Source organism: Pan troglodytes, chromosome 1 (genome assembly GCF_028858775.2).
Source record: "Pan troglodytes isolate AG18354 chromosome 1, NHGRI_mPanTro3-v2.0_pri, whole genome shotgun sequence".
Lineage (NCBI taxonomy): Eukaryota > Metazoa > Chordata > Mammalia > Primates > Hominidae > Pan > Pan troglodytes.
The window spans coordinates 110,430,178-110,443,963 of record NC_072398.2 but is presented as its reverse complement, the minus strand read 5'-3'; the positions used below and the strand labels follow the sequence as shown (position 1 = coordinate 110,443,963).

Genomic DNA, 13,786 nt, shown 5'->3' with positions numbered 1-13,786 from the left:
TCCTGTGGCTGCCACATCAATGCCTGAAGCAGGCTGTGTTTGGCTGTGCTTGAGTCATATGCCCAGCTCTGTGCCAATCACTGTGACAAGGGCTAGAGAGGTACTCCTATTGGCTAGACTAAGGACAGGGCACCTTCCCTGCATTGGGGGAGGTGAGGTCAGCCCCACCTGAACCACAGAATGGGTTCCAGGAAGGAAAGTGTGGTTTTATTTCCAAGAGAAGTGGGAGGTAAGCTGGGCAGGCAGAAACAACAAATGTCCTTTGCTTCTGGCAGATAGCAGAGCTCCGTTTTGGAGAAGGGTAAATTGACACAGCTAGATCCTCTGCTGGGATAAATTCTAGACATTCAGAAAGAGGGTAAATCTATTGGCCTTAAGTTGAAATCCAGATTCCATGAAAAGCACTGAACCCTCTCCTCACCCCCACCACCTTGGAAGCACTGGGACGCAGCAATGTTGAGAGGATGGGATTCTGTGCCACTGAGAGATGGCTCGCAGGTAACGTGAGCATGTCTCTTCCTTACATCCATAAAGAGGCAAAATAAAAAATAACATAGCAGCACCAAATAACCTATCTTCCTGACCAGGGCCCTCCTGCATTCTGCTGGCACAAGTGAATTCCCAGCTCCTGAACCCACGGACTCTCTCTCCTCCTTGTTGGTTGAGCAATGTCTGTATTTACTAAACAGGCCCAGTGAAGCAGTACATTCCTTCCAGACCCAGCACAGCCTCAGGCACAAAAGAGGTCCTTGATAAATGTTTGTTGAGGTCTTTTCCCAGCAGATGAAAGTAAATACTTTGGGAAGAATTTGGAAGAAAAGTGACCTGGCCTCCCTGTTGGTAGTTTTTCCTTTAGCTGGTGAAAGCTCCTTAAAGGGCCTGGATGGGCTGTTCCAGAAGACACTTACAAATGTAAACAGAGACAAATGCCCACAGCCCATGCACACCTGTTTCTCCCTGTTAATACTTAACAGTTAGTAGCTGTTAAGTATTTGATTACTCCTTTCCTACAAAAAAGCATTTCAAACCCAAAGGGAATATGGCTCATTTATTTGCTGAGTGGGACTGGAGGCCCATAGCCGCAGAAGATCCTGGCCCCACAGCAGCAGAGAGCAAGCTCAGAGTGCTGTCAGGTCTCTCCTGCTGCCTCTCGCCATGATGATGTAGTGGAAAAATGGTCAACAAAGCTATTTCCTACTGTGAGCTAAATGCCCATCATGGGAAGTCCCAGGTAAGTCCAGAAAAATATTTATATTGTGTTGTTATGGCTGAATTGTGTCTCCAAATTCATATATTGAAGTCCTAAACCCCAGTACCTCAGAATGTGACTGAACAGGCATACCTTGGGAATATTGTTGGTTGAGTTTCAGCCACTGAAATAAAACAAATATCACAATAAAGCCAGTCACACACATTTTTTTTTGGTTTTGCAGTGCATATAAAGGTTATGTTTATACTATGCTGTAGTTTACTATGTGTGCAACAGCATTATGTCTAGAAAAAAATGAACATACCTTAATTAAAAGATGCTTTATTACTAAAAAGTGCTAATGATCATCTGAGCTGTCAGGGAGTTGTAATTTTTTTGCTTGTGGAGGATCTTGCCATAATATTGATGACTGCTGACTGATCACAGTTGTAGTTGCTGAAAGCTGGGGTGGCTGTAGCAATTTCTTAAAATAAGACATGAAGTTTGTCTCATTGATTGACTCTTCCTTTCACGAAAGTTTTCTCTGTAGCATGAGATACTGTTTGATACCATTTTATTTTATTTTATTTTATTTATTTTATTTTATTTTATTTTATTTTATTTTTTGGAGATGGAGTCTCACTCTGTCACCCAGGTTGGAGTGCAATGGCACAATCTCAGCTCACTGCAACCTCCACTTCCCAGGTTCAAGTGATTCTCCTTCCTCAGCCGCCGGAGTAGCTGGGACTACAGGCACATGCCAGCACACCCAGCTAGTTTTTGTATTTTTAGTAGAGACAGGGTTTTGCTATGTTGGCCAGGCTGGTCTTGATCTCCTGACCTTGTGATCTGCCCAGCTCGGCCTCCCAAAGTGCTTGGATTACAGGCATGAGCCACCATGCCCAGCTTTGATACCATTTTAACCAGAAAGTCTTTCAAAATTGGTCTCAATTGAAAGAAATTGAAGAAGACACCAAAAAATGGAAAAATATTCCACGTTCATGGATTGGAAGACTAAATCTTGTTAAAATGTCCATACTACCCCCAAAAATCTACAGATTCAATGCAATTCCTACAAAAGTACCAATGGCATTCTTTACAGAAATAGAAGAAACAATCCTAAATATATTGAACCACAAAATACTCAGAATAGCCAAAGCTATCCTAAGCAAAAAGAATAAAACTGAAGGAATCACATTACCTGACTTCAAATTATACTACAGAGCTATAGTAACCAAAACAGCAAGGTACTGGCATAAAAACAGACACATAGACCAATGGAACAGAATAGAGAACCCAGAAACAAATCCACACACCTACAGTGAACTCATTTTTGACAAGATGCCAAGAACATATACTGGGGAAAAGACAGGCTTTTCCATAAATGATACTGCAAAAACTAGATATCCATATGCAGAGGAATGAAACTAGACCTCTATCTCTCACCATATCCACAAATCAAATCAAAATGGATTAAAGATTTAAATTTAAGACCTCAAACTATGAAACTACTATAGGAAAACATTGGGGAAAATCTCCAGGGCATTGGTCTGCGGAAAAATTCCTTGAGCAATATCCCACAAACACAGGCAACCAAAGCAAAAATGGACAAGTAGGATCACATCAAGTTAAAAAGCTTCTGCAGAGAAAATACAGTCAGCAAAGTGAAGAGACAACCCACAGAATGGGAGAAAATATTTGCAAACTACCCATCCCACAAGGGATTAATAACCAGAATACATAAGGAGCTCAAACAACTCTATAGGGAAAAAAAAAATTAATAATCCAATAAAAAATGAGCAAAAGATCTCAATAGACATTTCTCAAAAGAAGACATACAAATGGCAAACAGGTATATGAAAAGGTGCTCAGCATCACTGAGTATCAGAGAAATGCAAATCAAAACTACAATGAGATATACTCTCACCCCAGTTAAAATGGTTTATATCCAAAAGAAGGCAATAACAAATGCTGGCAAGGACATGGAGAAAAGGGAACCCCATATGCTGTTGGTGGGAATGTAAGTTAGTACAACCACCATGGAGAACAGTTTGGAGGTTCCTGAAAAAACTAAAAATTTAGCTGCCGTATGATCCAACGATCCTACTGAAAGTAAACCCAAAAGAAAGGAAATCAGTTCATCGAAGAGATATCTGCACTCCTATGTTTGTTGCAGCACTGTTTATAATAGCTAAGATTTAGAAGCAACCTAAGTGTCCATCAACAGATGAATGAATAAAGAAAATGTGGGGCTAGGCACAGTGGCTCACGCCTGTAATCCCAGCACTTTGGGAGGCCGAGGCAGGTGGATCACGAGGTCAGGAGTTCAAGAACAGCCTGGGCAAGATAGTGAAACCCCATCAGTACTAAAAATACAAAAAAATTAGCCAGGCATGGTGACAGATGCCTGTAATTCCAGCTACTTGGAAGGCTGAGGCAGAGAATTACTTGAACCCGGGAGGCGGAGGTTTCAGTGAGCTGAGATCGCGCCACTGCACCCCAGGCTGGGCGACAGAGAAAGACTCTGTCTCAAAAAAATAAATAAATAAATAATAAATGTCGTACATACACATATAGAGTACTATTCAGCCATAAAAGAAAAGAGTGAGATCCAGTCGTTTGCAATAATATGGATAGAACTGGAGATTATTATGTTAAGTGAAATCAGCCAGGCACAGAAAGACTAACATTGTATGTTCTCACTTATTTGTGGGGTCTAAAAATCAAAACAATTGAACTCATGGACACAGAGTAGAAGGATGGTTACTAGCTGGGAAGGGTATTAGGAAACATGGGGGGAGGTGTGGATGGTTGATAAGCATTTAATGTAAAAAAACAGAAGGAGTAAGACCTACTATTTTATAGCACCATAGGATGAGTATAGTCAATAATAACTTAATTGTACATTTTTATTTTTATTTTTTATTTTTTTGAGACAGAGTTTCACTCTTGTTGCCCAGGCTGGAGTGCAATGGTGCAATCTTGGCTCACTGCAACCTCCACCTCCCGGGTTCAAGTGATTCTCCTGCCTCAGCCTCCCAAGTAGCTGGGATTACAGGCATGCACCACCATGCCCAGCTAATTTTGTATTTTTAGTAAAGACGGGGTTTCTCCATGTTGGTCAGGCTGGTCTTGAACCCCGACCTCAGGTGATCTGCCCGCCTCAGCCTCCCAAAGTGCTGGGATTACAGGCGTGAACCACTGTGCCTGGCCAAATAGTACATTTTAAAATAATGTAAAGAGTGTAATTGGATTGTTTTTATAACTCAAAGGATAAATTCTTGAGGGGATGTGTTAGGAATAAGGCTCAAAATCCTAAGGAAATTGAACACTCAAACAAAGGATTCTTAGCAAAGCAATTTTACTTCTGTGCAGAGGGATGCCTCTTTGGCCAGTCACCATGAGAGCACACCTGAACAAAGGAGCATGAGAGCCTTTATTTCTGACGCAAGTCCTGCCCCTGTACCCTTTCCTCATTGGCCGGGGTCAGGTGGTACAATCTAAACTAATCCGGTTGGCTAAACATATGATTTTTTTAGATAGGGTGGGCACATAAAATACAGTGGAGAGGAAGGGGAAAGGGTGTCTGTAATGAGCTAGAAAGTTAGTCCTCTTTCCAAATAAGGAAAGGAATGTGAGCTGGTACTCATAATGCTTGGTACTGTGGCGTGCCTGCGCACCTAACAAAGGCAAAATGGAAAAAAAGGAGAAAAAAGGAGAAAAAAAGGGGGTGGGTAACTATGAATTAAAGAATAAAAGATTGATCAGATTATTTGAAGAGAAACCTCATCATATCCCACAGATGGAAAAAAAAAATTGGACACAATCCTCTCAAACCCTGTCACTGCTTTAGGCTTCTGTAATATTCTAAAACCTTTGTGGTCATTTTAACAATGGTCACAGCATCTTCACCAGGAGTGGATTTCATCTAAAAAAAAAAAAACAAAGAACAAAACAAACAAACAAAAAAACACTTTCTTGGCTCATCCATGATAAGCAATTCCTTATCCATTCAAGTTTTATCATAAAATTGCAGCAATTCAAAATGTCAACCTGGAGGAAAAAACTGAGGCAAAATTAGTGTAAGTAGAGAGTTTATTTGGGTCAAGTTTGAGGATTGCAACATAGGAGCATAGAATCAAATTGCCCTGAACATATGCTCTAATTAGCAGCAGGTATAAGTGGGTTTTTACAGGAAAAAAGAAGAGCAAGTTCTGAAGGTGTTTACCAAGAATTTACATTAAAATAACATAAGCTATTCATTGGCTATACATTGTCCTTTGTAACACAGATTCCAGGAACAAGAAGATCATGGGTGAGGCAGCTGCTCAGAAACAAATGTCTTTCAACAATTACCCCCAGGCATGGGTAGGTGTAAGTCTTTCTGGTCTGAGCTGTTTTTCTTTTCTCAAGTTACATCTTCAGGTTCCACTTCTAATTCTAGTTTTCTTGCTATTTCTACCATATCTGCAATTACTTCCTCCACTGAAGTCTTAAGCTCCTCGTCAACCATGAGGGTTGGAATCAACTTCTTCCAAACTCCTGCTAATGTTGATATTTTGACCTCCTCCCATGAATCACAGGTGTTCTTAGTGACATCTAGAATGGTGAATCCTTTTCAGAAGATTTTCAATTTTACTTTGCCCAGGTCCATCAGAGGAATCACTATCTGTGGCAGCTATAGCCTTACAAAATGTATTTCTTAAATTACAAGACTTGAAAGTCAAAATTACTCCTTGATCAATGGGCTGCAGAATGGATGTTGTGTTAGCAGACATAAACACATTAATCTCCTTGTACATCTCTATCAGAGATCTTGGGTGACAAAATACATTGTCAATGAACAGTAATATTTGGAAAGAAATCTTTTTTTCTGAGCAGCAGGTCGCAACAGTGGGCTTAAAATACAATTGACCCTTGAACAACACAGGTTTGAACTATGCAGGTCCACTTATCCATGGATTTCTGCTCAAGGAGAGGGAGAGATTGGGGAACCGCCAATCAGTGGAGCAATCAGAACACACAAATTCATCAATTAAGTTTGCTGTTTTATATAGGTACAGTCCATGGCACCCCAAAACAATCATAATAGTAACATCAAGTATCACTTATCACAGATTATCATAACAGAAAAAATAATGAACAAGTCTGAAATATTATGAGAATTACCAAAATGTGACACAAAGCCATGAAGTGAGCACACGTATTTGGAAAAATGATGCCAATAGACTTGCTCAATGCTGGGTTGCCACAAACCCTCAATTTGTGAAAAAAGCAGTTTCTGTGAAGCATAATAAAGCCAAGTACAATAAAACAGATAAAATACGTCTGTATTTGGAGATAGGGTCTTCTAAGAGGTAATGAAGTTAAAATGAGGTCATTTCGGTGGGCCCTAATTCCATATGAGTGGTGTCCTTATAGGAAGAGGAGACTAGGACACGGACACATATCGAGAAAGATCATGGGAAGACACAGAGAGAAGGCAGCCGTCTGTAAGCCAAGGAGAGAGGCCTCACAAGAAACCAACCCTGCTGACACCTTAATCTCAGGCTTCTGGACTCACGAATTGTGAAAAAAAAAATTTCTGTTGTTTAAACCACACAGTCTCTGGAATTTTATTATGGCAACCCTAAAAACTAATACATGTGCTTTACAATTTACAAAGCTTTTTCTCATAAACTCATTTAAATGTCAAAACAATCCAGTTGCACAGAGTATTATCCCCATTTTACTGAGGAAACAGACTCAGAAACTAATAGCCTTAACGTCCCAGTGTTCATGCGTGGCAGATTTTGGCTTGGATCCAGACTTTCTGACTCCAGATCCCAGGTTCTTTGAAATGAACTCTGTTTCCTTTTTGCAAAGTGCTCAGCACCATCGTTTTCATGTTTTTCTGTCCATCAGCCATTTACAGGCAGGCTACAATCCGTTCCCTTAGTCTGGAGAGTGGCTAAGTGATGTGCTTAGGCTTACACAATGAGTTGGTGGCAGGAATGGTATTAAAGTGGCTCCTGAAATTCTGGGTCATTTTAAAGTGATGATTTCTTAATTTTCCTGTTCACTCAGCCAAATTCAAAGAGTCAAGGATTTTTGAGTAGCTTTGTTCCTGGTGCAGAACAGCCCCACCTCTAATGTCTACTTCAGGTGAGCCTGCCGCAGGTGATCCAGGAATTCAAACGCTGAGCACCTGAAGAATCTAAGTTATTTACAGGCCTCACTGCAGGGTTTGGCCCTTAAGGAGCTGTTTTGGGCCCTTAAGGAGCTGCTTTTGGCCCTTAAGGAGCTGCTTTTAACTGTCACCACCTACTGGGAGGATAATTGACCAGGGAACTGAGTTCATCTGTGGTTTGCTTTCAACTTAAAATAGTCATATCTTTTCCTGAGAATATTGATTGAAAAGTTGATATCAAAATAAGCAAAGGAGCTACACTAGCAAATTTCAGTGAATGAGGCTTTTTCCTCTTTGGGGGAAGGTGAAAGTGCATGATAGGTTAGTGAGCAAGATTTTAAAATGATTTTCTTACTTAGTGCACAAACAGCAGGAAAAATACCAGAATACATGAAAGGGGAAATTGTACCCACCATCCTCCCACCCCATTTTTTCTCTTTTTTGGTGTGTTTTTATTTATCCAGATGTACATATAGTTTTTACCACTGCACTCATGGCAGAGATGAGATTTTATATTTTCACTGAACATCATAATATAACCATATTTCCTAGTCACCACATAATCTTCTTGATTTATATATATATATATCTCCTCATGATTATATATATCCTTATGATTTTATATATATATATATATTTTTTTTTTTGAGACATGTGTGCCTTTATTAGCTGAGCCACTGCTTGAGGGGGATGAAGCAGGAGGAGTGGGTGGCCCTGAAGCCGGCTGTGCTTCACGGGCTTGTAGGTGATGGAGAACTCGCCCAGGTAGTGGCTGATCATCTCCGGCATGACCTCCACCTGGTTGAAGGTCTTGCCGTTGTAGACGCCCACCATGCTGCCCACCATCTCGGGCAGGATGATCATGTCCCGCAGGTGAGTCTTCACCACTTCCGGCTTCTCCATGGGCGGCACCGCCTTCTTGGCCTTGCGCAGGCGCTTCAGCAGAGAGCGCTGCTTCCGCCGCAGGCCCCAGTTCAGCCGCCACCGCTGGCGCGCGCTGTACGGCTATATCAGCTGCTCGTAGGACATGTCCAGCAGCTGCTCGAGGTCCACGCCGCAGTAGGTGAACTTGCGGAAGGTCCGCTTCTTTTTCTGCTCTACCTCTGCCATCTTGCCAGATCCTCAGAAAAATGATTTATATTTTTTAATGGCCACATAATATTACTTGAAATGATGCAACCATCGTTTGTGCAACCAATCCCTTTTCCTTAGTCATTTAGGTTGTTTCCAATTTTTCGCTTCAGGTGATACATCCTCTTCGCAGACAGCAGAAAAACAGCAGATTTGTGATTTAATTGGGAGTTTTCTGGGATCGAACAGTGGCTTCGTTTACAGGTGGGTTGCCGAGCGGCCATGGTAACTGATGGAGCAGTCACTATGGCAGTCAGTAGGGCTGAGTGGGAAGGGTGCCCTGGGAGCCTGGAAGCGTGGGAACCAGCAGGGCCGCAGTCGTCCATTTCCCACCCATTCTTTCCTGTCTCTCGGGGACCGCTGGCAGTTGCTCAGCTGATGCTGAATTGGGAAGCAGCCTGTGAACATGAAGGGTATATGGCAGAGGATCCCAATTTGGCTTCTGCAAGAAGTAGAACCAACAATGAGCTACCTGGGGAGGCCCTGTGCCTCCGACTCTTGCTACTCCTTGGAGCCTCGGGTCTCCGAGAATAAACACCCAGTATACTCTAGGGACCTAACCGCTAATCCCAGGAGCCCGAGCTAAAGAGAAATAGTGTGTTTTGCTTGTTTCATCAAGCTGAAGTCTGGCTCACCTGATCCTGGCTTATTTTCTGCTTCTCTGCAACTTCTGCCTGAGGGGACAGGCAGTCCCAGCGTATACACAGCCTGGGCACAGCCCTCCAGGTCCTGCTGGGGCCAGAAATTCCTTCTGGCTTTAGCACTTCTCATCCTGGTGCTTATTGCCTGAGCCCTTTGGGAAAGGCACCCTGTAGATGAGAATTGCTGACAGTTTGGGGGAGTGAAAACGTGCAGGAAGGCAGAGGATGTTCCCGTTGCGTTTAAGATCAGCTGTATTTGGAGAGAATTCAAAATGCAAGCGTACTTATACAGTCATTGGAGGTCAAGTTAATTTATTGCCTCCTGGTTACAGCATCAGTCCCGCCCCTTAGAACGAACTGAATTTTGGAGTCTGGTGGCCAGGCAGAATCCTATGGAACCTTCTCCAGCATCTTCTTCATGGTCGATCTCAAGGTCACTCAGGGCTTGTCTTGACTAGTAATAATAGAAGAAGCCAGCACTTTTAGAGTCTCTCTTGCTGAGTACCCTATGAAATGCTTTACATACAATATCTCAATCCTCACAAGAACCCTATAAAGAAAGGATTATTGCTGCCTCCATTCTATCAATGAAAAAACTAAGATTCAGAAAGGTCAAGTAACAAACCCCAAGTCACAGAGCTGGTAAGTGGCACGAAAAAAAACTCAGATTCAGGCAGGCTTGCATGTACACTCTCCCTGTGAGGGATACTGCCTCCTGCTAGCCTAGCCACAACCAAAGGAAAGTAATAATAGCTCAACCCTTCATCAGTGCCAGGCACTTTGCTAAGGTGTTTGCTTGCGTTCTTCTAACTCTTGAATGAGGAAACTGAGAATCAGAGAGATTAATTCATTTCCCCGAAGTCACACAGCTAGTATGACAGAAACTATTTTCCTCTAAAATCTAATTTCTCCTTATTGTACAGTAGTAGACCCTCATTTTTAGCTGAGCATGTGGCCTTCTAGAGTTATGACTACATTCTCCAGACTCTGTTGAAGCTAGGTGTCCGTGTGACTAAATTGTGGGCAATAGGATATAAGCAAAAGCGGTATGTGCAACTTCCTGGAACTCTCAGCCTTCTCTCCGCTGCTGAAATGCAGACGTGACAGCTTGAGCCGGAGGGTGCCAGCCAGTGCCATGATGTGACCAAGGCCCTCAACAGCAGAGCCGCAAGGGAGCAGGAGCCTTGGTCCCTGAGGACATGCTGGAGCTAACTTGGGAATCCTGAGGTGGCCACCTCCAAAATTTTACATGAAAGAGAAAAGTAAACATCTAACTTGCTTAAGCTGCTATTGTTTTGGGGTTTGTCATTTACAGCCAAACCTAATCCTCATTAAAATAGTGGTGGAACTGGAATTTGAACCAGTTTACTCTCAAGACCAAACTTAACCTCTTTGACATATTATTTCTACTGTAAAACTCTACGCCCACACCAGTTCATCTTTAAAAAAAAAAAAATTATTTTCTCACATTTCTGGAGGTTAGATCCAATATCAGTGCGCCACCAGGGTTGGTTTCTGATGAGGTCTCTCTTTCCTCATGGTGGGTGGCTGCCTTCTGGCTGTGTCTTCATATGGCCTCTTGGCTATGCTTGTGTGGAGAGGTTCCCTGGTGTCTCGTCCTCTTCTCATGAGGACAACAGTCCTGTGGGATAAGGCCTTGCCCTTATGACCTCACTTAACCCTATTACTTTCTTATAGACCTTATGTTTACCGATTTATTATAAAGGATACAGATGAAGAGACACATAGAGCGTGGTTTGGGGGTAGGAGTGTGGAGCTTCTGTGTCCTCTCTGGATGCACCACCCTCCATGTGTTCAGCTATCTGGAAGCTCCTGGTTCATCTTATTACCAGTGTCTTCCATTCCCTTCCTTTGAGGAGTCAGTCAATATGTACCAAGTGCTAGGCTCTGTGCTAGGGAATAAACCAAAAATATAAATATGAATGAGCCTTGGTTAGTGCCCTCGAGGAGCTGGCAGTCCATCTTGGAAGACAGATGGCTAAGCTAATAAATGAAAGACAATGCAGTGAGTCGTGTAATAAAGACATGGGCCCAATGTTGTGGGAGCCCAGAGGAGTGGCTCACTGCCCCGAGGTCTGGGAAGGTTTTGCCGAGAGTGCAGCAGACAAGGTGGACATGCTAAGTGGCTGCTAGAGTATGAAATGTATTTGCTTCTCAGTCACCAGTACATTTAAACCACGGTCCTCCAAAGACTCTTGCTTGTCTAGAACATAGCCTACTCTCCTTACCCTAGAATTTTAGACTCTAATTCTTCAGCACCGGAGACCCCTAGAGTCAGCCCCTTAGGAATCCAGACTTTTTCTTCTTGCTGGACCCAAGGCCATGAAGAAAAATGTGTGTTGGACCCCGAAGTTCAGCTAACTCATGACAAGGAAGAAAATGGAAGCAGGAAGCCGGAAGGCCACTATCAGCAGGGCTAGACAAATAAAGATTCCTCAGCATAGCTGTGAAAGCCAGAATGAGTTGTAATTACTCTGTGCTTGGAAATGGTGTTTCCAGTGTGACCTTTCTACCTGCTCTTCTAACGGTGGAGCTGCTGTCACTGTTTATAAAGCCCAGACCTGGCTTTCCCTAATTGGAGCCAATTAGAATAACCCCAAGAGGGCAGCCAGGGCCGCTTCACTGCTAACGAGGGCAGCTGACGTGTTGGCGTCGGCTTATTTGCCCAGTGAAGAGGAGATGGGAAAGCTTATCCCGCCAAGTGGTCCCTTTCTTTCCCCTCCCAGTGCCTCCAGTAAGTCTATTAACTATTCTGAGCACCGGCTTTCAAAAAAGGGATGAGATCTACTGGGGGAAGAGACTATTTCCTGGGTAATGAGGCCAAGCAACACTTTTCCTTACTCAGCATATATTTATGAAGCAACTACTATGTGCCAGGCGTGGTGCCAGGGGTCGCACATAATAATGAATACGATACAGGCAGAGGCAAATTTACCATGAAGTTAATGAAACTTAAGCTTTAGGGCTGCCCATTAGGACAAGTTCTGAAGGGGACCCTAGTAATGTGTTCATGGCGGTCACGTTTTGTGAAACTTGCCAAAGTCAGCTATTTGAACCACACTCCGTTTAGACTGCTATCTCTTTCCACTCAGACTTCCCCTCTGTCACACTCCCCTTCATGTTGCCCAGAACTGAAGTGGCCATGGACATTTTTGTGATCTGGCTAGGGGGAAGTTAAGTTGGGGATACAGTTGTTTTATGGGACATATCTAGGTGGTTTGCAGTCACTTTTGTGTAGAGTTGGTTTTTGCTAGCCATCTCAGTGCAGAAATGGCTCCCAGAAACATGCTTACTGCCTGTGGTGCCAACTTATCTGGCATTATGACACTCAAATGCCGGGCCAAAGACCATATGAGATTTGCGAGTGTCCTATGCAAACTGGCCCTGGAAGCATGTGGGTAATGGAGGAGAAACAAGATTTGAACTGTATAGAGCCAAAAGCTAGTCTGTAGGAAATTCTTCCAATCATCGGATGTGTAAGATTGTAAGTGCAGAATCCAGTTCTCACTGATACCTAGTCATATGCATTAGGCATATATATATTGAGTAATGCGGCGATACAAGTACATGCTTTCCTTTTTTTCCCCTTTTTAAAATGCCAAATATAATTTATCAGAATTCCTGTGTTCGTAGGATACAAACTGTAGCGGTCCTACAAACAAGTATGTCTGGCTGTGGTCACATGTGTTTATGCATCCCATCAATCATAAATATAATTTTTATTATGCAGGACTTAATTCTCATTCCATTCTCTATATGGAAAATATTACAAAATCATTACATATGATGAGGCAATAAGAGTATTATTCAGCCAAAAAATGTGGAGAAAGACTTATTGCAGTGTGCTAGGCAGTTAACTAAGAAAAACATGATATTATTTTTCTATATTTTGTGATATTTGAAGTATTTTTCCACTTTAAAAGCTTTACAATTTCTTTCTTTTCCCAATCTACATAAAAGTCCACTTTCCTGCCTAATTTTGTTTCTGTAATTTTGTGTTTTTCTTAAAGAGAACCCTCGGCCGGGTGTGGTGGCTCATGCCTGTAATCCCAGCACTTTGGGAGGCCAAGTGGGGGGCGGTGGATCACGAGGTCAGGAGTTCAAGACCTGCCTGGCCAAGATGGTGAAACCCATCTCTACTAAAAACACACAAAAATTAGCCGGGCACGGTGGCAGACGCCTGTAATCCCAGTCACTCGGGAGGGTGAGGCAGAAGAATCGCTTGAACTCGGAGGGTGGAGGTTGCAGTGAGCCGAGATCGCGCCACTGCACTTCAGCCTGGTGACAGAGTGAGACTCCATCTCAAAAAAAAATAAATAAATAAAACCTCAAATTGTCTAAGCTTCAGGCCCCACAAAACCTGAGTTCACCCCTGGAACATACAATTCTTTATTCCTTGTCATGGTCTAATGGGAGAACCCTATTGCCTCCCTCCTTTACCACATATGTAACCAGTGCCTGCTGCATGCCAGATTCTGAGCTAGGGATGGGCACACTATCATGGATAAAACAGACCTGGCCCCTTCCCACGTGGAGAGAAGCAGACAGACATCAAATAAATGAAGTCATACAGGATGCTGTGGGAGAGAAAAGGGGTGGGGACCTCTTGCAGGAAATAATGTTTCAGCAGAGACT

At 42.9% G+C, this 13,786-nt stretch overlaps 1 long non-coding RNA gene and 1 pseudogene across 1 annotated transcript; one reads left to right on the top strand and one right to left on the bottom strand.

The window, feature by feature from the left end:
- The first annotated feature begins 973 nt into the window (after positions 1-973).
- Positions 974-10,472, top strand: LOC134810577 (uncharacterized). Its single transcript, XR_010159018.1, has 3 exons — positions 974-1,231; positions 8,603-8,693; positions 10,229-10,472. It is a non-coding gene; the product is annotated as an uncharacterized LOC134810577 (long non-coding RNA).
- Positions 8,024-8,483, bottom strand: LOC112208664 (small ribosomal subunit protein uS19-like; annotated as a pseudogene).
- Positions 10,473-13,786: the final 3,314 nt, after the last annotated feature.